This window comes from Triticum dicoccoides, chromosome 5B (assembly GCF_002162155.2).
Source record: "Triticum dicoccoides isolate Atlit2015 ecotype Zavitan chromosome 5B, WEW_v2.0, whole genome shotgun sequence".
Lineage (NCBI taxonomy): Eukaryota > Viridiplantae > Streptophyta > Magnoliopsida > Poales > Poaceae > Triticum > Triticum dicoccoides.
The window spans coordinates 80,915,417-80,939,550 of NC_041389.1; the positions used below are offsets into that span (position 1 = coordinate 80,915,417).

Here is a 24,134-nt window from a genome sequence, read left to right on the forward strand (position 1 = left end):
CGCGGCCCAGCTCCCGCACGCGCCCGCATCGACTCCGGGACGGAGTCCCAGCCGCCACCGAGACCGGAATCCGGTCCGGACTCCGACTCCCGCCGCTGCCCATGTTGCCCCTCGCCCAAGCCGGCCTCGCCCCTCTCCCCCTCTTAAATACCCCGCCCCGCGGCCCTCTCCTCTCACCGAAGCCGCCGCCGCCAGCCGCTGCCACCGTGCCGCGTCGCCGCAAGTCGCCCGCACCGCCCCCGCTGAAGCCCTGCCTCGTCGGAGCCCCGCCTTGCCCGAAGTCGGTGCCGTCGAACCTCGCCGCCGCCGCCATTTAACCGGTATAAACCGAACTGAACCGCCTTTTTTCTGTTTTTGGTTTTAGTTTCGGTTTATTATTTTAGATCGGTTATTTAGCAGACGCTCGTCAGATTAGTTTCTATAACGAATGAATTTCGTTAGATTAGGTTCTGTAGCGAGCGTTCGTTCGGTAGTTTTTTCTTTTTATTTTAGTTTTCGTCCAGGGATCTATCCGCGAATATTTTCTTCGCAAATTAGCCCCTAATCTTTAAGCCCTTGTAACTTTGAGCTCGTTTGTCCAAATTCGATGAAACCAACGCCTAAATCTTCATAGCAATCCCCTATATCCAGTAAACCAACTTGAACATGATTTTTAAAATTTAAAATTTGAGTATAGTTCAGATTAGAATTTGATCTTGTTTTGTTTGTATCTTGAGTTTCGTAGCTCCGTTTGAGTTGATTCTTTTTGCAAATCGTAGCTAATCACATGTACCTACTGTTAAGATCTAATCCACATAAATATAATACTGTTAGAATTTGTTTTCTATTTAGGTTAGTTATTTGCTTGTTTTCGAGTTCTTTGGATCTTTTCTCGATTTCTCTTTGCATCATTTGCTTGATTGCTTATGTATGCTATTGTTTATCTATGCTAGATTTTCTGGAGTGTGAAGCTTGTTACTATGAATCTCTAGAGTTTTCCGATTGTCAGCAAGGCAAGTTACACTTTGATTATACTCTTCAATACCCAGTTTTTATTATGCATTAGTCTTGCCCCTCAAATATTTGCATGAGTAGGATTGGGAACATGTGGATTTGGTTGTAGTACTTGAGGTAGGAACCTATTACCTTTGATCACCCCAGGAATATACGTTATGCTCTTATATTGCTTAGCCATGCTCGTAGACGGGGATTGGATTGTGATATTCATGGAAGTTGTGAGAGATAATAATTTTGGACAACATTAAGGTGGCAACTTTAATACACATCTCAGTGGATTGGTTGGGGCACCTGGAGAAACCAGTGCTTGCCCATGGGAATCCCAGAGTACCCATGTGATTTTCCCTCGGTTCGCCACCCAGGCTCAAAGGGGTCACATGATATTTCATGCCTAAAAACTTCCGTGTGCAGCCACAAGCCATTATGGGCTCTGGCATAGTTGAGTAAGTTGTGTGAGCTCTTGAAGAGGTGGACTAGCAGATGTAGGGAAAAGTAGGTGTACCGGTCTACCCAGAGTAGAGAGTTAATGCTTCAGAAAGACTATGTCTCGATCTTCCGATCATGGATGCGGTCGAGTCTTGTGGGGAAAAGTGCGCAACCTCTGCAGAGTGTATAAACTAATCATGGTTAGTCGTGTCCCCGGTTATGGACATTTTGAGTATCTAGAAGTAGATATTATTGTTGATCTCATCACTCTTTAATTAATGAATTGGGTTTAATTATGATACTTGGTTAATTTTGGGATTTGAGTTGGAGGAACCTTCTCGATCATTGGTATAAACTTTATAGTAAATAAAAATTCCTTTGTTGTAGGGGAAAATTAGCTTTATGCAAAATTAAACTTAGAGCCTCCACCAACCAAATATGCATGTAGCTATAGTTTCTTGCATTCATTTGCTCTATAGTGTAACTCTGCCAGCATATTCCATGTGCTGACCAACACGGCTGCAACGTCTCATGTTGCAGACTTTACCGACAAGGAATAAGGTGTGATAGGTCGTTGTCATGCACTCAGTATGCCGTTGGAGTGGATGGACTCATTTATTTTCAAAGTTTCCGCGGTTATTTTGCTTAGATGGCCTTCAGCCATATTATTTGTGTAATAAATACTCTTTATGAGGACCTTGATGTAATAATTGTGTGATTGAACTCTGTTATAATTCGTCGAGTATTGTGTGTGTGTCAGCATACCGATCCAGGGATGACACTTAAGCACAAAGAGACTTTAGTCCATTGGATCGTGGTTGCTACAAGATGGTATTAGAGCACACGCTGACTGTAGGACGCGACCACTAGGAAAAAGCCATAGGATACTCTTCTCTGCTCATTTATAATCCACCTCTATTTCTACTCTATAGATGGCGGACCCCAGGAACAAGTTCACCCAGCCAGATGACGACACCCCTTTCGGACGACACTTGAAGGAGACCACGAAGTACCTGAACATCGAACTACCAAGCTTCACTAGAACCTTCATTGGAACTTTACCAGAAGAGGAGTGCTGGAGGATCAAAGTCCGTGTACCTGGGAGGACATTTGCACCAACAACCAAGCCCATCGAGTTTACCTTGGAAGCACCAACTTGGAACTTGGGAAAGAGCATGGCAGCCCACATCACTTTTGGACGTATTTGTGAGGTGTACCACAAGGAGCCTGAAGACACCATCTATCAGATGTGGACGCCGAGACGAGCAATGGGAGATGATTCGCACCAGGAAGGATGGATCAATTGTAGCATACATTCAGGAGATGGATCAACACATTCATCGATATGAGAACCAGATGTGCCCTATCGTGAAGAAGACCAAGAAGGTGATGAAGAGGAATATCGATCTAGAAGAGGAACTCAAGTCAACACGCGATGGATATGAAGAAGAAATTGTTGTGCTACTAGAGAAGCATGAATATCTGAAGAAGAAGCTAGGAATACCCGTGGTGAACCCAAAGCAAGAACCAGAAGTGGATATTCGTTCGGAGGACTACATCATATTGGATGACACCAACACCGACAGCAATGATGATAACAGTGATGACGATTATGAAGACGAAGCTGGAGTTGATATTATGGAGTCTTCCACCGATCAAATTTTCTAGACAGCCACCATGTTATTAGTAGTATTCTTCCAAGTAGTTAGAATCAATCGATTTGTAATAGTAGTTTAGATCGTTTGTGTGAACCTTGTTTGATATTGAGTGGTGTGAATTGATTGTATTTGCCTCATATGCATATGGGTAGTGAAATCTCTCATATACCTTATTCTATTCTGTTTTCTCACCCCCCCTCTAACCCATCATATGCCTCCGAGACGTGACCCCGGATTCACTTTCCCGCCGGAGCTCACCTAGTTGATCCAACAGCAGAATGCCTTGATGCACATGATGATCCAGAACCAGAACCAAGGCAACAACAACAACCCACCGCCACCACCCCCTGTTGACAACCTAGCCTGTTTTCTGAGGTTGAATCCGCCGGTGTTTTCTAGCAGCACCGAGCCGATTGTTGCAGATGATTGGCTCCGTAAGATTGGGAGGGAGCTAACCACTTCTGGATGCACGGATGTGGAGAGAGTGCGCTTTGCTGCACACCAGCTTGATGGACCCGCAGCCTCTTGGTGGGAAAATTTCACCACCACTTACCCCATTGATACAGTTACATGGGATTAGTTTCAGCAGGCCTTCCGCACCGCACATGTTTTAGTTGGAGCCATGAGTTTGAAGAAGTGTGAGTTTTGCAACTTACACCAAGGGAGTCGTACAGTGGGATAGTATGTGGATGAGTTCAGTAAGCTAGCACGCTATGCCCCAGATGATGTGGCCACAGATGCCGCAAAGCAGGAGAAGTTTCTTGAGGGACTCAATGATGAGCTGAGTATGCAGTTGATGGTGGCAACCTTCAACAACTACCAGGAGTTGGTAGACAGGGCCCTCATGGTTGAAGGAAAGCAGCACCAGATAGATAACCACAAGAGGAAGTATGGACAAGGGAAGTATAATTCTGGAGCTCGGCAGAAGCCTCGCTATTCACCATACTCGGGAGGACACACTCATAACCATGGAGGACATTCACACAATGGAGTAAGTTCACACAACCACAATGGCCCTAAGAATGGTAATGGGAATGGAGGAAACAACAGTCAGAGCCGTTCCAATCCCGCAACACCCGCCAAGAAGGATTTGAGTCACGTTACTTGTTTCAAGTGCGGGAAGACCGGACACTACACCACTGAATGTTCTGAAGAAAAGAATGGAAATGGCAACAGAAGTTCTGGAAAGAAGCCCACCCCTTTCACCAGAGGTCAGGTGAACCACGTCAGTGTGGAGGAGATTGAGGAGCAGCCCAACGCAGTTGTCGGTAAGTTTTTGATTAATGCATTTACAGCCCTTGTTCTTTTTTATACTGGTGCATCTCATTCATTCATATCAAGGGGATTTGTGGACAATTTTAAGTTGCCAACCGTAGCCCTTAAGTCACCTATGCTAGTGAGTTCTCCAGGAGCAGAGTATATGGCTAGTCGGGGATGTTATCAGTTGCCAATAACCATAGGTAGACATGTTTTCCCCACCGACCTTATTGTCCTAGAGTCACAAGGATTTGACATGACACTAGGCATGGATTGGCTATCCAAGTTTGAGGGAAACATCGATTGTGCTAATAAATCAATTCTCCTCACCACCCCAAAGGGAAAAAGGATCAAGTATGTGTCTAGACATGCGCCGAGGAGGACTCAAGTGAATTCCCTTTCTGGAGTTGTTCAGGAGGAAGTACCAGTGGTAAAGGATTATCCCGATGTATTTCCATAGGAGTTACCAGGCATGCCACCAGACCGAGACATAGAGTTTCTGATTGAGTTATTGCCAGGCACCGGACCAATATCAAAGAGACCATATCGGATGCCCGCAAATGATCTGGAGGAAATTAAGAAACAGATTAAGGATTTATTGGAGAAAGGATATATTCGACCAAGCTCATCACTTTGGGGAGACCCAGTGCTTCTAGTTGAGAAGAATGATGGATCCTTGAGGATGGTTGTTGATTATCATGCGTTGAATGAGATGACGATCAAGAACAAATACCCTATGCCGATGATCAATGATTTGTTTGACCAGCTGCAGGGAGCCAAGGTTTTCTCCAAGATCGATCTTCGATCAGGTTATCACCAGCTGAAGATCTGAGAGCAGGATATACCTAAGACAGCTTTTACCATGGGGTATGGGCTATATGAGTATACGGTTATGTCGTTTGGTTTGACTAATGCCCCTGCCTATTTTATGAGTATGATGAACAAGGTGTTCATGGAGTTCTTGTACAAGTTCGTTGTGGTGTTCATTGATGATATTTTGGTCTACTCGAAGAATAAAGAAGATCATAAGGAACATTTGTGCTTGGTTCTCGAGAAGCTTAGGGAACATCAGTTGTATGCCAAGTTCAGCAACTGTGAGTTTTGGTTGAAGGAAGTTGGATTTCTTGAACATGTTATATCAGGAGAAGGAATAGCGGTAGACCCTACCAAGGTTGCATCTGTCACTGAGTGGTTGGCACCCACCTCAGTTGGAGAAATCAGAAGTTTTCTTGGACTTGCAGGTTGTTATCGGAGATTTATTGAGATTTTTTTCAAGATCACGAAGCCCATGACAGAGTTATTGAAGAAAGACGCCAAGTTTAAATGGACTGAGGATTGTGAGACCAGTTTACAGGAGTTGAAGAAACATTTGGTTACAGCCCCAGTGCTGATTCTCCCAAACATACGCAAGGCTTTCCAAGTTTATTGCGACGCTTCTCGTCAAGGACTTGGAGGTGTTCTTATGCAGGAAGGAAGAGTTGTTTCATATGCCTCACGTCATCTTCGACCTCATGAGTTGAATTATGCTACGCATGATTTGGAGTTAGCAGCCGTAGTGCATGCGCTCAAGACATGGAGACACTTTCTTATCAGTAACCGTTCTGATGTTTACACGAATCATAAGAGTTTGAAATACATCTTCACTCAAAATGAGTTGAACCTCAGGCAGAGGAGATGGTTGGATCTCATAAAGGATTATGGCATGAGATTGCATTATCATCCAGGAAAGGCAAATGTCATAGCAGATGTGTTGAGCCGCAAGAGTTATGTTAACACGCTCATAACTGGAGGATTACCCCAGGAGTTAGCCGATGATCTCCGAGAACTTCGCTTGGGGATAGTTCCGAGAGGTTATGTTGCAGCATTGGAAATTCAATCCACTTTGCTGGGAAAGATCCGAGAAGCCCAGAGGACGGACAAGGAGATTGCAGAGATAAAGGAAAGGATGAGTAAAGGAAAGCTAAAGGATTTTGTGAGGATGATCACGAAACTTTATGGTTTGAGATCGTATCTATGTGTCTAATGACCCTAAGATCAGGAAGTTAATACTTCAGGAGCCTCACGATTCGCCTTATTCGATTCACCCTGGCAACACCAAGATGTATCTCGATTTGAAGGAAAGATTCTGGTGGACAGGAATGAAGAAGGATATTGCAGAGTATGTAGCAGTATGCGACATTTGTCAGAGAGTTAAGGCAGAGCATCATAAACCAGCAGGATTACTTCAGTCTTTTCCGATGCCCGAATGGAAGAGGGATAAACTTGGCATGGATTTCATCACCGGATTACCTAGGACCCGTTCAGGCTATGACTCTATCTGGGTTGTAGTTGATCGTTTGACCAAGGTGGCTCATTTCATCCCTGTGAAGACAACTTATATGAGTGCTAAGTTGGCGAAGATATACATGACCGGGATCGTATGTCTACACGGAGTTCCGAGGACCAGCGTATTAGATAGAGGAACACAGTTTACTTCAAACTTTTGGAATCAGTTGCACGAGACTTTGGGTACCAGGCTAGAGTTCAATACAGCCTTTCAACTGCAGACAGGTGGACAGACCGAGAGATTCAATCAGATTCTGGAGGACATGTTGAGAGCTTGTGTGCTAGATTATGGATCTAGTTGGGATGATAATTTACCCTATGCAGAGTTCTCCTATAACAACAATTATCAAGCCAGTTTGAAGATGGCCCCTTTCGAAGATTCATACGGAAGGAGGTGTAGGACACCATTGTTGTGGGATGAAGTTGGAGATCGACAGTTGTTCGGACCAGATTTAATCAGAGATTTGAGGAGAAGGTTAAGTTGATTCGAGATAGACTATAAATAGCCCAGTCCAGGCAGAAGAGTTATGCAGATATTAAACGCAAGGAGGTAGCCTATGAAGTCGCAGACACAGCATATCTCCGTGTGTCCCCACTTCGAGGAGTTAAGAGATTTGGAGTAAAAGGGAAGTTAGCACCATGATTTGTGGGACCATACAGAGTTTTGGAACGTTGGGAGAAGCTGCCTACAAGTTGGAATTACCCGAAGGTTTGTCAGGAGTTCATGATGTGTTTCACATTTCCCAGTTGAAGAAGTGCCATGCAGAGATGGTTGATATTCCTCTAAGAGATAAAGTGCCACTTGAAGCGATTCAGTTGGATAATGATCTGACCTATGAGGAGAAACCCGTTAAGATTCTCGAGTTTTCCAGTCGAGTTACACGCAGCAGAGTTATCAAGTTTTGCAAAGTTTATTGGAGCCACCATACCGAGGAGGAAGCCACTTGGGAGCGAGAAGAAGACCTCCGCAAGGACCACCCACACTTTTTTGCTGACCAACCCGAATCTCTAGGGCGAGATTCATCTTAAGGGGGGTAGGTAGGTATCATCCCAATTTTCAATTTGGATGTTATACATAGATCATTCATATGCATCCATGATTTATTGCATTTTGTTGCTTTGTTTTAGTAGCATTTTGATCCAAGAGGCCTTAAGCAACTCAGGGACCAATTTGAGAGAGTTGGACGTTTCACAAAAGTCCAATTTTGATTTATCAAAATTTGATAATTGGATCAAATTGTTTTTCAAAATTCCTTTCCAAATATTTTAAAATAATGAGAGAAGATAATATGACTTCTTCAAAATCAGTAGAAAAATATTGGAAATTGAATTTTGAATTTTTGGAGAGTTTATTTGATTTTATTCGCTAGTTTATTCATTAGTTAGCGGAGTAATTGGTACTGTAATGTTTGTTTTTAGTTTAGGCATTTAGGCCCAGAAAAATGTTCACGAGGTCACTAATAAGGCCATATAGCTACGTGAATTTTTTTTGGAATTTTTAAGTTAATATTTATATTTATTTTGTGTAGTCTCTGGAAAATTTGTTTAAAAAAAAGTTTCGCCGAACTGGGCCAGCCCAGCTCCACACCAGGCCGCGGCCCAGCTCCCGCACGCGCCCGCACCGACTCCGGGACGGAGTCCCAGCCGCCGCCGAGACCAAACTCCGGTCCGGACTCCGACTCCCGCCATCGCCCGCATTGCCCCTCGCCCAACCCGGCCTCGCCCCCCTCCCCCTCTTAAATACCCCGCCCCGCCGCCCTCTCCTCTCACCGAAGTCGCCGCCGCCAGCCGCTACCGCCGAGCTGCAGCCGCGAGCTGCCACCGCCACTGGAGCCCCGCCTCGCCCGAAGCCGCCGCCGTCGAACCTCACTGTCGTCGCCGTTTAACCGGTATAAACCGATCCGAACCGCCGGTTTTTTTCGGTTTTTTGTTTTAGTATCAATTTATTATTTTAGATCGGTTATTTAGCGGACGTTCGTCAGATTAGTTTCTGTAAGGAACGAATTTCATTAGAATAGGTTCTGTAGCGAATGTTCATTCCGCAGTTTTTTTCTTTTTATTTTAGTTTTCATCCAGGGACCTATCCGCGAATATATTCTTTGCAGATTAGCCCCTGATCTTTAAACCCTTGTAACTTTTAGCTCGTTTGTCCAAATTCGACAAAACCAATGCCTAAATCTTCAGAGCAATCCCCTCTATCCAGTAAACCAACTTGAACATGATTTTGACAATTTAAAATTTGAGTATAGTACAGATTTGAATTTGATCTTGTTTTGTTTGTATCTTGAGTTTCGTAGCCCCGTTTGAGTTGATTCTTTTTGCAAACCGTAGCTAATCACATGTACCTACTGTTAAGATCAATCCACATAAATATAATACTGTTAGAATTTGTTTTCTATTTAGGTTAGTTATTTGCTTGTTTTCGAGTTCTTTGGACCTTTTCCCGATTTCTCTTTGCATCGTTTGCTTGATTGCTTATGTATGCTATTGTTTGTCTATGCTACATTTTCCGGAGTGCGAAGCTTGTTACTACGAATCTCTAGAGTTTTCCGATTGTTGGCAAGGCAAGTTACACTTTGATCATACTCTTCAATACCCAGTTTTTACTATGCATTAGTTTTGTCCCTCAAATATTTGCATGAGTAGGATTGGGAACATGTGGATTTGGTTGTAGTACTTGAGGTAAGAACCTATTACCTTTGATCACCCCGGGAATATATGTTATGCTCTAGTATTGCTTAGCCATGCTCGTAGACGGGGATTGGATTGTGATATTCATGGAAGTTGTGAGAGATAATAATTTTGGACGACATTAAGGTGGCAACTTTAATACACATCTGGGTGGATTGGTTGGGGCACCTGAAGAAACCAGTGCTTGCCCATGGGAATCCCAGAGTACCCATGTGATTTTCCCTCCGTTCGCCACCTAGGCTCAAAGGGATCATATGATATTTCATGCCTAGAAACTTCCGTGTGCAGCCACAAGCCATTATGGGCTCTGGCATAGTTGAGTAAGTTGTGTAAGCTCTTGAAGAGGTGGACTAGCAGATGTAGCAGAAAGTAGGTGTACCGGTCTACCCAGAGTAGAGAGTTAATGCTTCAGAAAGACTATGTCTCAATCTTTCGATCATGGATGCGGTCGAGTCTTGTGGGGAAAAGTGCGCAACCTCTGCAGAGTGTATAAACTAATCATGGTTAGCCGTGTCCCCGGTTATGGACATTTTGAGTATCTAGAAGTGGATATTATTGTTGATCTCATCACTCTTTAATTAATGAATTGGGTTTAATGATGATACTTGGTTAATTTTGGGATTTGAGTTAGAGGAACCTTATCAATCATTGGTATAGACTTTGTAGTAAATAAAAATTATTCCTTTGTTGAGGGAAAATTAGCTTTATGCAAAATTAAACTTAGAGCCTCCACCAGCCAAATATGCATGTAGCTATAGTTTCTTGAATTCATTTGCTCTATAGTGTAACTCTGCCAGCATATTCCATGTGCTGACCTACACGGCTGCAACGTCTCATGTTGCAGACTTTACCGACGAGGAATAAGGTGCGATAGGTCGTTGTCATGCACTCAGCTATGCCGTTGGAGTTGATTGACTATTTATCTTCGAAGCTTCGGCGGTTATTTTGCTTAGATGGCCTTCAGCCATATTATTTGTGTAATAAATACTCTTTATGAGGACCTCGATGTAATAAGTGTGTGATTGAACTCTGTTATAATTCCTCGAGTACTGTGTGTGTCAGCATACCGATCCAGGGATGACACTTAAGCACAGAGATTTTAGTCCATTGGGATCGTGGTCGCTACATGAACCTAATAGTGTAACATGTAGGCAGAGCATAGTGTGTGCAATTTTTAAATCGAATCTTTTGCATAGCAGGACTGATGAACTGATGAATTGACACAAACGTGGTATTTTTCTTTAGGCAAACCCATATCTGAAAGCATTCTTTGAACTGATCGTTTGTGCTTCAGTAGCAATCAGGTAGATTCAATTTTGAGGGAAATTAGTGTGGGAAGCAGACATCACCTGCGGTGGCATGTTCTTGGATCTGACGTCTTCTTCCTCTCGTTGGCGGCATACTAGCATAATCTTGGAAGGCGGCACCATTGATGCAGGCAAGGATATTGGGGAGACGATCGCGCTCCTGCTTGTGGTGGAGCTCCGGTGACGAGGTCCGGCGACGGGGCTGGTGGCGGAGATCATAGATCCGTCAAAGGAGCTTCGACGAGGGGGAGGCTGGTGGCGGGGATCACGGACCCGTCGAAGGAGCTCCGGCGAGGGGGAGGTAGGAGGCAGGGATCACGGCCCCGTCGAAGGAGCTCCGGCGAGGGGGGTGGGAGGCGAGGATCACGGCCCCGGTGAAGGAGCCCCCGCGAGGGAGGGAGGGAGGAGGGGGGTCACGACCCCGTCATTGATTTGCCAACGAGGAAGGGGATGGCGGCGGTGGATCCATCGGCGGCCAGTCACGGCGCCGCGGGCTCCCTCGCTTCGGCTGACGTCGTCGCTCACTCCCCCACGACAGTTGCCTCGGACAGAAGGAGGTGGGTTAGGTTCGGGATGGGTCGGGGAGTTTCTACGGTGTAGGCGCATCGCGCCCTTATAGGGGCGAGGGGTAACAAAATATTATTTTATTACTAGTAACAGAATAGCCCAGTCCTACAACAGATGAAAATTTATATTAGTGAACGAAGCAAGATACAAAAGAAGGAAAACAGCAGAAAAGGCGAATTAGAAAATAGAAAGGATTAATCTTTTTACAAAGGTCCACTCTTTTAGGCTCGCTGTTCATGGCCAAGTCAAAATCCAACAATGTCATTGTCTTGTGTAATGCATACAAATTTTAGTTCGTAAAACAGCAAAAAAAATGACAAAAATACTCTACTAAAAAGATAGGACATTTGCCATTATAGTGCAGTGACGATTTCTTTATACATGATATTTTGAGTAATATCTGTTGCATCTCGTAAACCTTAGTCATGAAAAATAGCACACATGAGAAACAAAATTAGAGATACATTATCAATCAAAATCAAGCCTAATTCTCATAGTCTAAATGGTACTAATCTGGATACTCTAAGGCACATAATTTACTTTGATTTGTTTATTCTGTGGTGTCCCGCGGAAAAGTTGCTAATTATCGCATCATAAATAACTTAACTTTATATGAAGGTAGAATGAGCAAAAAACTGCTACTTTGTTCTACTCATGGCGTTATAGCAGTAGGGTTTTGCGCGTGCGAGCATCGGAGTGAGCGTAAATTAGCATATGTGTTGTACTGTGTTGCATTGGTGCTCGCGTTTTCCTAGATTTACTTCAGGCTCTCCAGATTGTGTTATAGGGTAGGTTGTGCGTGGGTGTATTTTATAGGAGTTAGTGTATGTGAGCATCTCATTTTACTGTCTTGGCATTAATGCTTGTATTTTCCTGGATTTATTTCATCCTATCCGGTGATATTCGTCCAATGGGAGGAGACATTCTCATCAACTACGAAAACACTCGTGGTGACTTCATTGATCTTAAAATGCAGTGTCGGCTCAGTATCTCAAAGTTCTTATAATCATAGGATGTGCGTACGTGCGTATATGTGAGCATCTGCGTTGTACTGTGTTAGAAAAAGCAGCAAGCACAAAAGAAAAGCTCTAGCAATGAACTAAATGAAAAACTAACATGTGTCAGCTAGAAAAGCATTGAGGCCAAAGTACTTCAAACTCATGGGAGTAGCTTTAATTCCTTTTCAGCCTATCTGGTAATATTCGTTGAATGGGAGGAGACGTTCCGGTGGGCTACAAAGAGAGAATTGCCACTATACCACTAATGGAAACCACGAGTGCCAAAATACCACTATGAAAAACCAAAGTGTCAAAATAGCACTCTTCTCTCAGTTTTTCAGCCCACAATAGCACTCCCATTAGATGTCAAACAAATTCTGTTAGTCAAACCATTAGCAACTTGTCACTTTTTCTGGTATTCCCAAAATGCCCCTGGTAAACCTAAAGAGATATCCTCGTACACATCTCTCCCGTATCCTCCTCCTCCCAGCCCACTCTCATGGCGGCGCACCGGCGCTTGCTCCGCCGCCCTTCCGCTCGCCCCACCGCCCTCCCCTAGCATGACCGCCCAGCATCGTGTCCTGTAGCCTCGCCGCCCTCCCCGGGCCCCCGACGTCGGCCTCTAACGATCCCGACGAGGCCCGACGCCGACCTCACAGGACCCCGCGAGGCCCGACGCCGTCCTCCCAGGTCCTCCACGGCAGCTGCTGGGGTGGCCTCCCAGGCTCCCGACGCCGCTCTCCCAGGCCCTCGACAGCAACTTCCGACTCGGCTCTCCCCAGCAGCTCAATGCCATCCTCCCAGGGCCCTCAACCTTGTATGATTTTCCCCATGTTACCTTAGTATTTTCTATTTCAAGTGCAGCAAATCATTGGTATTTTTCATTGCAAGTGGATGGGAATATTTGGTGTTTTGTGAGGTATAGACTTTTTTGTGGAAAAGAAGCAATGGGATACAACTTTCTTAAAATAATTTAACATTTCAATTCTGTAGTAGTCCCTACCTGCTAGTATGTATTGTCTCTAGCAACTAGTATCTATTGTGAATGGTGCTAGTATCTACTGTAAATGGTGAATGCTCCTAGATGATGAGCCTCTGTTTGCATGTTTGAGATTCGATGGGCAATTTCAAAGTAGAAATAGATGTCCAGCCTTACTTGACGATTGTAGATGGCAGAAGAGTGTACATAAGGGGCAAAACCTGGAATTTTATGGCCGATCGAGGCTTGTCTGTGGCGCGGATAAAGGAGGTTGTGGAGGAGAGGTACAAATGGTCTGCTGATCAGAGAATGACCATCTGGTATGGATCCGGAGATAACGCTGTCCCTTTGATCTCTGAATCAGAGATAGCTCAATTGTTTGATACATGTTCTAACACAAAAGTAGTTAGGTTCGGTGTGACCATTGAGAGCAAACAACAACGCAATGAACCTGCTCCTGTCATGACTAAGGAGATGGATGATCAGCCGGTTCACGCTCCATTCTTTGCTTGGCCAAAGCAAGCCTATGAAGGAGAGTATGAGGATGATGAGCCTGTGGGATGGAATCAGGAGAACACCTATTTGCATGAGGAGAATGCTGAATCAAAGGAGAATGTCGCACCACAAAGGCTGCAAGAATTCCATTGGGAACCCTGGATGTTGACAACTCTTATGATCCACAACATGTGCGAGGGGATGATGAGGCTTTACTTGCGAACAATATGGCTCCTACTTATATCCATGATGAAAACAATCCTCGAATTGAAGTAGGAGCCACATTTCCTAACTCTAAAGCATTTAGAGTTGCATTGAGACAACTAGCAATTAGAGAAGATTGGTCCTTTGGCACGCAGTATAGTGACACTCAGAGATTTAGGGCTAATTGCACTGATGAGGATCGTCCATGGAGAATACATGCCTCAAAGTTACCGAACACTAAAACTTTCATGGTATGGATAGTACAGTTGTTTGCTTCTTGCTTTGGCTCATGTTTTTGTTGATTTCTTTCTTTTTACTGTTGTTTAGGCACTTATGTTTCTTAATGTTATTGTAGGTAAAGAAACTTCCTAGTGTGATAAAGGAGTTGAATTTGAAAAGCAAGGGGCTGCATTATTTGGAAGCAAGAGCATCGCCAAATATAGCTGAGATATCAGGAAATGGATGGAGGCACACCGTTAACTTGGAGAAAAATGAGTGCTCTTGTAGGAGATGGCAGATTTGTGGACTTGTGGTAAGCCATGCACACATGCTCTTCGGTCATATTCTCCAAAAAAGCCAAGCTAGAGGATTATATTGATGAGTGCTTCTCAGTGGCAAGGTTCAAAGCGACATATGAGGGAATTCTCATGCCAATTAGGGGCAGGTCCCAATGGCCCAAGGTAAATCCTGAATTTGATATGATCCCTCCCAAGCTTACCAAGAGTGCTGGACGTCCAATAACTAGGAGGATAAAGAATTACACCGAAGGTGGAACCGGCAGAAAACATAAATGCAAAAGGTGTGGAGCATTAGGTCATCTTCGGAAGACATGCAAGGAGCGAGAGATTGAAAGTGACGTGGACCGAGATGCTACTCCTCCTCCATGGTAATTATTTCATGAGTCTAAATTCCTTTCACTTGTTTCCAAATGTCTTGCATATTAATTGCTAATAATGTTGTATTGAACTGTAGGAAAAAATCAAAGGTTGAAGCAAGCATTGCAGCTACTTCTTATCCTACTACACCAACTAAGCAAGGTACTCAACTTGGTACTCCTACAAGTCCAATGACAAGGCAAAGGGCAGCAGCTATTGCAATTGCTTCAACACCTCCTAGTGCCTCTACAAGGAGCAAAACTGCTGCTTCTAGCCCTCTTCGGTGAGTTTAGTTCATTTGGTTGTGAGAACCATGATCTTTTACTTATGGTATGAGTTTGTTGTACTTGAATGTTGATTATACTAGCCACTTGTCTTTTCCGTTCATTAATTTTCTCTAAAAACATTCGGATTCTAAATTGCCTTCATCCTAATCCTTACTCCATTCTCTCTAAAAACAGCAATGTCATTTGAAGGAGGATATCAGCAAGCTTTTGGATGTTGAGCGCTCCAGATCAGGTTGCATACTTTGTTCTTTTATGTTATGTGACTTGTTGGTTATTCTGCTTTGCTCACAACCTTTCTTTTCTGCTATCCTGTGGGTAGTACTAGAAAGAAAACATCAAACACTAGGACATCTACATTCAGGAAATGTCATAATACTAACTAATACCATTTTCAACTTGCAGTTATATGGATTTTGGTTCGTCAATCAGGGAGAGCAGAGAGCTGCATTTCCTTAGTCAGTTGCAGTCTAACTGTTTTTATTATAACTTGTAGCAGATTAATTAGATGCTATGTAACCGGAGCAAGTACTCCTATCCTATGGTACGATGACTGTTTGCAACTGGGCTTGCATGCTTAGTAGCAGAATGGTGTATGTGATCAAGAGGTGCTCTTTTGCTAATTGCTATATTGTGTTGTGAGAACCACTCTGTGTCCATGTCCATTTTGTGTTGAAGAGGTAAGGGCATGCAAGCCTTTTTTGGATGATGTTAGTCCCAGTTATGAACTAGTGGTATTTTGGCTAGAGAAAACTAAAGTGAGTGCTATTTTGGCAAGTTGGCTTTTACTAGTGGTATTTTGGCATGTTTGGTTTTGACTAGTGGTACTTTGGCTATTGTCTCGACTACAAAGGCGCTCGTAGTGACTTTGTTGATCTTAAAATGTAGTGTCGGCTCAATATCTCGAAAGTTCTTATAATGATACTGTCAGGACCCCGACTCAATGCCACATCGATCTAGCATGTAACACCTCATATCACTTTGCGGCCTCACGCACGGTATTCCCACGGGTGTCGCCTTACCTTTGCCCGGGACCGTTTGCGCCTTTTGGCACACGTATATGACAGTGTCGCTAGCATCCATATGATAAGGAGCCCGGGCTGACATGGCTAGTCGTAAACCCAAAGTGGCACAGACTTACAGCGACAGGCATCCATGACCCAGCATCGAACGTGTCGGTCATCAGCGAGTGAATCCAGGCTGTAGCACTGGGCTAGTAGGACTCCGGTGAACCGGGCTGTAGCGGGCTAACAGGACTCCGGTATTCATCGCGTGACATTTCCCCGAAGGGACAGACACAGGAACGAAGAAGGACACATGCCGGCCAGCCTAAGTGTTCCGGAGCAGTAGCAAGCTACCATGGCTCGGTGGAAACACTAGGAGACATTTCCCGGTAAGAGAGGCTACTAAGGATAAACAACTAGATAGTCAGATCCCACACATACCAAGCATTTCAATCATACACACAATATGCTCGATATGTGCAAATACAACAAGGCATCACAACATGACTCTACGACACAAGTAAGTATTCATTAGGCTCCGAGGAGCGGAACATTACAAACATGGGTCTCATGACCCAACAATCAGAGCATACAAGTCAAAGCACAAGCGGAAGCTTAACATGTCTAAGTACAGACATCTAGAAATGAAAAAGGCTGAGAAGCCTGACTATCTACCAGATCCTGCCGAGGGCACAAGATCGTAGCTGAGGTAACAAGCTAAACGTCGAAGTCCACGCGGTACTACTAACGAGACTGAAGTCTCTCTGCAAAAACATAAATTAAGCAACGTGAGTACAAATGTACCCAGCAAGACTTACATCAGATCTAACTACATATGCATCATTATCAGCAAAGGGGGGTGGTGGAGTTTAACTCCAGCAAGCCAGCTTTGACTCGGTGGCTATCCTGAACTACGACTGCAAGGCAACTCTTTTGAGGTGGCGCACACGAGTCCACATATTCACCATATCAATACACCACTATGGATCCGCTCCCGTCTCCCTACGAGAACGCCATCCATAGCACTCACGCTTATCTTGCGTATTTTAGGGTATCCACTTTCACTTGTCTATGAACTATGCAAGGGGTCCAAGTTTCCATATCCGAGGAATCCGGCTATTCGAATAGATAATGATAACCCTGCAGGGGTGTACTTCTTCACACACGCTCCCGCCACTTATCGCCCTGTACACGTCATGTACCTCGGCAACCTTCAAGCGGAAGCCGGGCGAGGGAGTCGGCCACGACCTGACTAACCATACAAGTCTCTCGTCCAGGTTTATCGCCTATTCGGGTTCCATCCGCAAGGAGATCCGGCCGGGGTGTCGCTCACGGCCCCAAATGATGTGAGCAGGGTTCCCAAGCCCACCATCCGGGTGCCACTTGGTACACCGTGCCACTGTGCCTAGTCTGTCCCAAGCCCACCTGTACCGGGTGCCACTTGGTAGACTACTAACACTACCTACAAACACCAGAAACTAGTTGCAACTCCTGGACAGAGATCAAGTTGATTAATAAGTCGAGAGGGGCACTTAAGCATTCCAATGTGTGGTAGTAGCTGGTCATGGATCACAAACACAGAACTCAGTTCCTGAGGACGGCTGCAATGAGACAACCCACCATGTACTCCTACATGGCCTCTCACCGCTACCTTTACCAAATCGTGTTCACACACTTAGCTCTCAACAGTAGGACATGTTTATACAACTCCGATTCATTCCCGATGAATCAGACCTGACTCAACTCTAAGCAGTAGCAGGCATGACAAACAAGCATGAATGAGTAGGCACAACAGGGCTCAAACAACTCCTACTCATGCTAGTGGGTTTCATCTATTTACTGTGGCAATGACAGATCATGCAAAGGATAAAGGGGTTCAGCTACCGCAACAAGTAACAGATGAATCGTTGTTGTTCTAATGCAGTAAAAGAGAGCAGGAGCGAGAGAGTGGGATTGTATCGGAATGAACAAGGGGGTTTTGCTTGCCTGGCACTTCTGAAGATAATATAGCTCTTCATTGGTGTCATCGATCACATCGCCGGTACACGTCTATCGAGAGGGGACAATTACCGGCAAACAAGGAAGAACACAATCAATGCGATGCAACAATATGATGCATGATAATGACATGGCAATATGAATGTGTTTTGGGCTAATGCATCTAGCAACAGGTTAAATGGGGCTGGTTTGAACACTAGGTTCAAATTCAAACTCCATATGTGAGAGTTTAAATGCCATTTAATTGATTTGTGCTAAACAGCAGCTATAAGTTGTTCTAACATGCATGAAAATGGTACAGATGGATAGATTGGATTTTTCTGATCATTTTTCATATATAATTTATTTCATTTGGAGTTACGGTTGATTTTCTATGAATTTTAGAAGTTTATACAATTTTCTGGAATTTTCTGAATAAAAATAAATCCAGAAAACATTTACTGCGTCAGCATGACGTTGGCATGACGTCAGCAGGTCAACATGGGCTGGTCCGGGTCAAACCTGACCAGTGGGGCCCACTGGTCAGTGACTTAGGTGACTAACAGAGTTAATTAACTCTAACTAATCAAATTAATAGCCACGGGGCCCACTGTCAGTGTCAGCAGGGGTAATTAGTTTAACTAATTCAATTAGTACTAACCTAATTAACTAACAGGGCTGGGCCCCACCTGTCATTGAGTCAGGGGCGTCCAACTGGGGTCAAACCCGCCGGACTTGGTCCACGGCTTGTCGCCGGTGAAACCCGAGACGGCGGAGGGGGTCGGAATTCCTCCTTCGGCGACCAAATCAGCGACTGAGGGGCTCTACGCGTAGCTGGTGTGTGCGTGCATCGAATCGTGGCATCCGTTCGTGCTGGGGAGGTCGGACTTGGCGACGGCGGCGAGCGGGGCGGCGGCCGGAGCACGGCGAGGTCGGGGTTGGCGCTAGGGGGCACGGCAGGTCGCACGGGTGGGCGCGCCCGGCTCCTGGAAGAGCGCTGAGCACGTTGTCGTGCTCGGGAGTTAGCTACGGTGGCTCTAGCCTCGTCTGCGTCATCGCCGGCGGCGAGGAACTGTCGGCTCCGACAGCCAGGGTGGTTAGAAGGCGCGGACGGGCACAGGGAGAGAGGGGAAATGGACAGGGGCTCACGGTGAGTTCGAAGAGAAGGTCGGCGTGCTCGGGGAGGCGGTGGAGACGGCGAATCGACGGCGGCGGTGGTCGGAGCCCGAGGTGGAAGACGACAGCGATGGCGATGTTCCAGGCCCTCCCGGCTTGCGTGGTTCATCGAAGATGAAGAAGACAACATGGCGGAGCTTCTGGGCGCGTCGGGATTGCGTGGGGTGGCCAGTGGCCGCGGCTATGGCGACCGGCGGCGACGGCTGCGCTCGGGGCTCACAGGGAAGAGAGGGAAATAGAGAGCCAGAGGAGGGGGAGCGGTCCAGAGCGAGTGGGGGAGAGAAGCGAGGGAACACGGGGCGCCGTCGTGGCGTCACTAGGAGGGCCGGGGAAGCAGGAGGTGGCCGGGGAAGCAGGAGGTGGCCGGGGCAGCGTCGGCGCCCGCCACGCACCTGTTCGTCCTCCTGGCAGAGGAGGAAGATGACAAGGGGGGCGCTGGGCTGGGCCAACAGAAGCTGGGCCGGCTCTGCTGCAGGTGAGCGCCAGGTAAGTGGCTGGGCTTCTCTCTTTTATTTTTCTGTTCTGTTTTATTTTTTTAAATTTGTTTTGCCACTGTTTTGAATTTAAAATAATTCAAACAATGCCAAAAACTCCTCTGAATATTTTTGTTTTGCTAGATGGACTTTTCCAAAATCTCATAAAATATTTCAGGGGTATTTGAAATTATATTCTAATTATATGAATATAATTCAAATGCAAATAACTAATGATTTAAATTCAAAGTCCCAAAAATAAATCCTTTTAAAATGTTCATTATTTTTGGTTTGGATCAAAACCCTTGCCAAAAATATTAAACATCTAAGAAGAGCATTTGGAACAATGAATGAGATTTAAGGGTTTTTGCCCTTCTTTTATTTAGGGTTTTGAGGCTTCCAAATTTCCTCAGTTCAAGTTTTCAAAATTTAAACATGATGCAAACACTAGGCAGCACCAGAAGCTAGGGATGTGACAACTCACCCCCACTAAACAAGAATCTCGACCCGAGATTCAAGTGTAGGGTAGGACGAAGGGGAAACGCAAACTAGTATAATCTTCACAATCCAGGGTGCACTTCATAAAAGCGTTGATTCGATCACCATCTTTGTCCCGTCGTCTTGCTCTGAGAACTCCAACTAGCATGACAGCAAGAGGAAAAGGACAACTCCGGAAGAATCGATCTTCTCGAAGATCAATCAACTTAGGATCAGCTCACCAAGTGAGTCATAGCAACATCTCTTGAGCTGAGACACGAAGCATACATCTGAAGAAATGGAGTGAGACAGATGACGAGGGCTCGCTAAGTAGACAACAATTCCAGACTTAAGAATGTGGTGATCGGTTGTCAACGTAGCGAGGAGTTGAGTTGCCATGATACCACAACGAGGCACCTTAGGGATGGTGACTCGTAGAAATATCCCCTTAAGTGGCAAAAAGAATTACCTTTGATTCAAAGATCATTGAAACTCTTTAAACCAGCCTAAGGCAATTCTCGAGCGATCGTTTGGAGGGGGGTCGGTAGAATGGCATACTCGGACTTGGACGATGTGGATTACCTTGTTGAATACAACGTAATGGATGAATTTGCTTACCACCGGAAGTAGAAGAGACCCATGGTAGAATGGCACATTGGCGGTGCAAGCTGGGAACAAAATGCAAATGCTGGGAATGATTCTGGTAACTGGGGAAGAACCCAACAATAGAGAGTGAATTCACTGTTTGAAAAGGTCATAGCATAATCGAGGAAACTGAGAGCAATCCAGTTAGTGCCAATGATAACACCTAGCGCTTGTGCGTGCTCTCAAGAACTTGAGCATTTCCACAATCATCAAGGTTTTATCAACATCCGTGTCAAGGGTGCTGACAACACAACATACTACCATGATGGCTAAGGATGGATGATGCAGATGCAAAGGAGGATAACACCTTCTCAGATTTCACCTTAGCGAGGCCAAGGAAACAAAATCTGGATGATCGACCGAGAGACATTTAGCACTCCGCTTCTAATGTTCTCCTTGATGTGCTAGCGTATCCCATTCATTGAAATGGTTTGGTATCTAGAACATCAAGTAAAGGTCGGACTTCAGGAACACAAAAATCCATAAGGAACAACTAGGGAGTAAATCCTACGAAGTCCTTATGGGAAGGTGGCCAACTTTCTCAATCAAGATACTACAATAATAGGTCTTCCGGCTGGGTGTGTTGGCCATGACATCCACTTTACCGGTTATCGAGGGATCAGTATTATAGTTCTTGGGAAATGTTCCAACCATCATATCTGCCTGAGATTCAGATCTGGTTGGTGTCAGGATATTCCCGACTCATCGAGTCTAGGGAGAAAAGAAAGTTTGCAACACAATTCGACGAGATGACGTTGCGAGATTCTCGGGAAATGAACTACGATAGCAAGCTCCAAAACATGAGCTGGTTCTGCTACACACGTGTAAACACGCTGTCACAGACAAACATGAACACATGGTAGTCTTATAATAAAACACTACCGAGTTCAGGGGGAACCATCATCGAGGATATCAAAGTCTTGTGCACTTAAATTAGACTTCTTTACCTAGAACAAGTCAATCAGTGGCTTGGTGTGCAAAGAACACATATAGAATGGAGGCGGCCAACCTACCAAACCATAGAATACTTCGCACATATGCATGACCAACTTGGGATGATTCCAGAGGAGCAAAAACAAACTTTCTCGAATTCACGGCGGCAACTTACATCAAATGCACGTGAATCAAAGGAAGTCACTTCTTTCATCCAACATATACTTCATGAACGGGGCATGAAGAAAATGCTTATACAAGTTCCCAACACTAGCTTAATGTTCAACAAAATCATGGAGGAGATAAGGATGTTGTCAATGGACTCAACAACAATTCATCCAGGTTTCCATATAAAAGGAATTCCATAGTTAAGTGAACACGGTGATAGCATTGGTCAGACCAAAGAATATAATGGTGTATGCTCGAGGAAAACCACGAGTAAGACAACATTACGAATATCGTTGGTTCTGATTTGATTTGACGATAGCTCATACTCAAATCAAAGATTGGATAAGATAATAGGTCCAGCAACTGATCACAGGGACCAATCGATGAAGATATCATCTTTCTTCAACACACACTACACAAGAATATCCATTTGGAACGAACTAAGTCAGGCAAGCTTTTATCTTCCAACTCTCCAAGTTGTTGTCTAGCTTAACCAACTAGCTCAGGGATAACTAACACCGATTCTTGGAGAGAGGGTGGTGCACAAGAAACCAACTTGATCACGAGCTCAATATAACCGTCAGGGGACAACCTGGTAATACTTCCGAGAAGATATTCGGAAAATCACGAACCACCGGTATGTTACTAAGCTCGAGAACAATCTCGCTTTTGAGGGCAAGACGATATGATCAAAGAAGCGAGGGATTGAAATAATCCTAACTCATTGATCGAAGTGTGCACCAGAAATATGGACTGGGTAGCACGATCAACCTTAGGGTGATGATTCAACAATCAACACGTAAGGATAAGATTATTGTCCATTAACTACCAAGCAACGAGGTTGCTGGGAGTATTGATTTCACACATCATAATTCACCCGTCGGCGTTCCGGTTATAATAACACGGGAACCAAGGAATGAATATCGATGGCGAGAAGTATCACTGTATCAAGAGTTCATCGGATGGTGTGCAATTCCCATGATATTCTTGAGGTAAAGATGGTAATACTCCAAGGTAGAACAGAAAAAAAAAGGTTGGATTAGCAACTTGATCTGCAGAGTACAACTACTTTGACCCAATCCTAGATATGGATGAGGTACTGGAGTTCATTTCTCCTAGTCATCCTGAATAGAATGGCTTAACGGACCACAAGAATAACGAGCATCGGTGAACACGAATGCACGACATCAACTTGACTATCAACTGATAGACAAGGATCAAAATACAACTACAGAGGGACAACTCAAAGGAACTTACGATTTTCTGAGTTGTGGATGCATGGTTTAGCATGTCGAGCGAAGTTCAACATATTTCTTCCGGATAACCCATGCAGAAAGGTAGAACTGGCAGAGCCACAATATATAATGGAGAACTCATCAAGAATATTCCTGTTGTGATATTTCAGTTCAACGAGGAACTTCTGCCATAAGTAGTTCATGGTATTTGGAAGAAGAAGATACCACGGACTTCAAGGACTATCGCAAAGGTTGCTAATAACCTAAAGGAACGAGCAGGAACTATCAACATGAAGCAAGTAGGGTGAATCTTGGTTCGAAAACCAAAGGAGTAGAATACCTACTACTAGTGGCATCACGGGATGCTTTCGAGAATAAAGGCCAGAATCATCACACTGGGAACACAAAACATGGCTAGACTACTAGATGATCCCCTGAGACACCTAGGGTCATAATAATAACTCCAACATAAAGGTCGAGGCAGTAGAGTACCTCAACTCAACAATTTGTGTGATTAACCTGGCCTAGAAAGACATTGAAACCAGAGGAAAAGGATTTTGCAAATGCATCAGACTCTTTGGAAACCTGGGATGACTCGGACAGCATAACGGCTGTAAATGCTCAAAAGAATTTAGACATGCTACAAAATGGTGGCATAACCACTCGATCATCATAATATCAAGGTTCTGAGATCAATTATGAACATACAGAAGATAGTAGGAGCTGAACTGAGGCTTAAATCCATCAATCCTATAGGTCTACGGATTAGTAACACGTGATCCTAATAGAAGAAGAGATAGCCTAGTTTCTTAACCCCGCAGGAAAGATAAGATGACTCGGATCAGAAGGCATAAGGTATAAGGAGTAAAAAGAGCCTTACGTTCCATCCCACAATCAATTCCCTTATATAACTAAAGCATTTCTAGACTCAACTTCGACCAGTTTGGCTTGGTAATCCTACATGCAGTCAAGCTCTGATACCAA

At 44.6% G+C, this 24,134-nt stretch overlaps 1 long non-coding RNA gene across 4 annotated transcripts; it reads left to right on the forward strand.

The window, feature by feature from the left end:
• The first annotated feature begins 12,698 nt into the window (after window positions 1–12,698).
• LOC119307477 lies at window positions 12,699–15,685 on the forward strand. Of its 4 annotated transcripts, none has more exons than XR_005149325.1 (7): window positions 12,699–13,042; window positions 13,338–14,154; window positions 14,259–14,435; window positions 14,516–14,789; window positions 14,876–15,061; window positions 15,240–15,297; window positions 15,468–15,685. It is a non-coding gene; the product is annotated as an uncharacterized LOC119307477 (long non-coding RNA). The 4 variants fall into 4 exon arrangements; XR_005149326.1 differs by having other exon boundaries at window positions 13,338–13,524; window positions 13,611–14,154; window positions 14,259–14,789; XR_005149327.1 differs by having other exon boundaries at window positions 13,338–13,524; window positions 13,615–14,154; window positions 14,259–14,789.
• Window positions 15,686–24,134: the final 8,449 nt, after the last annotated feature.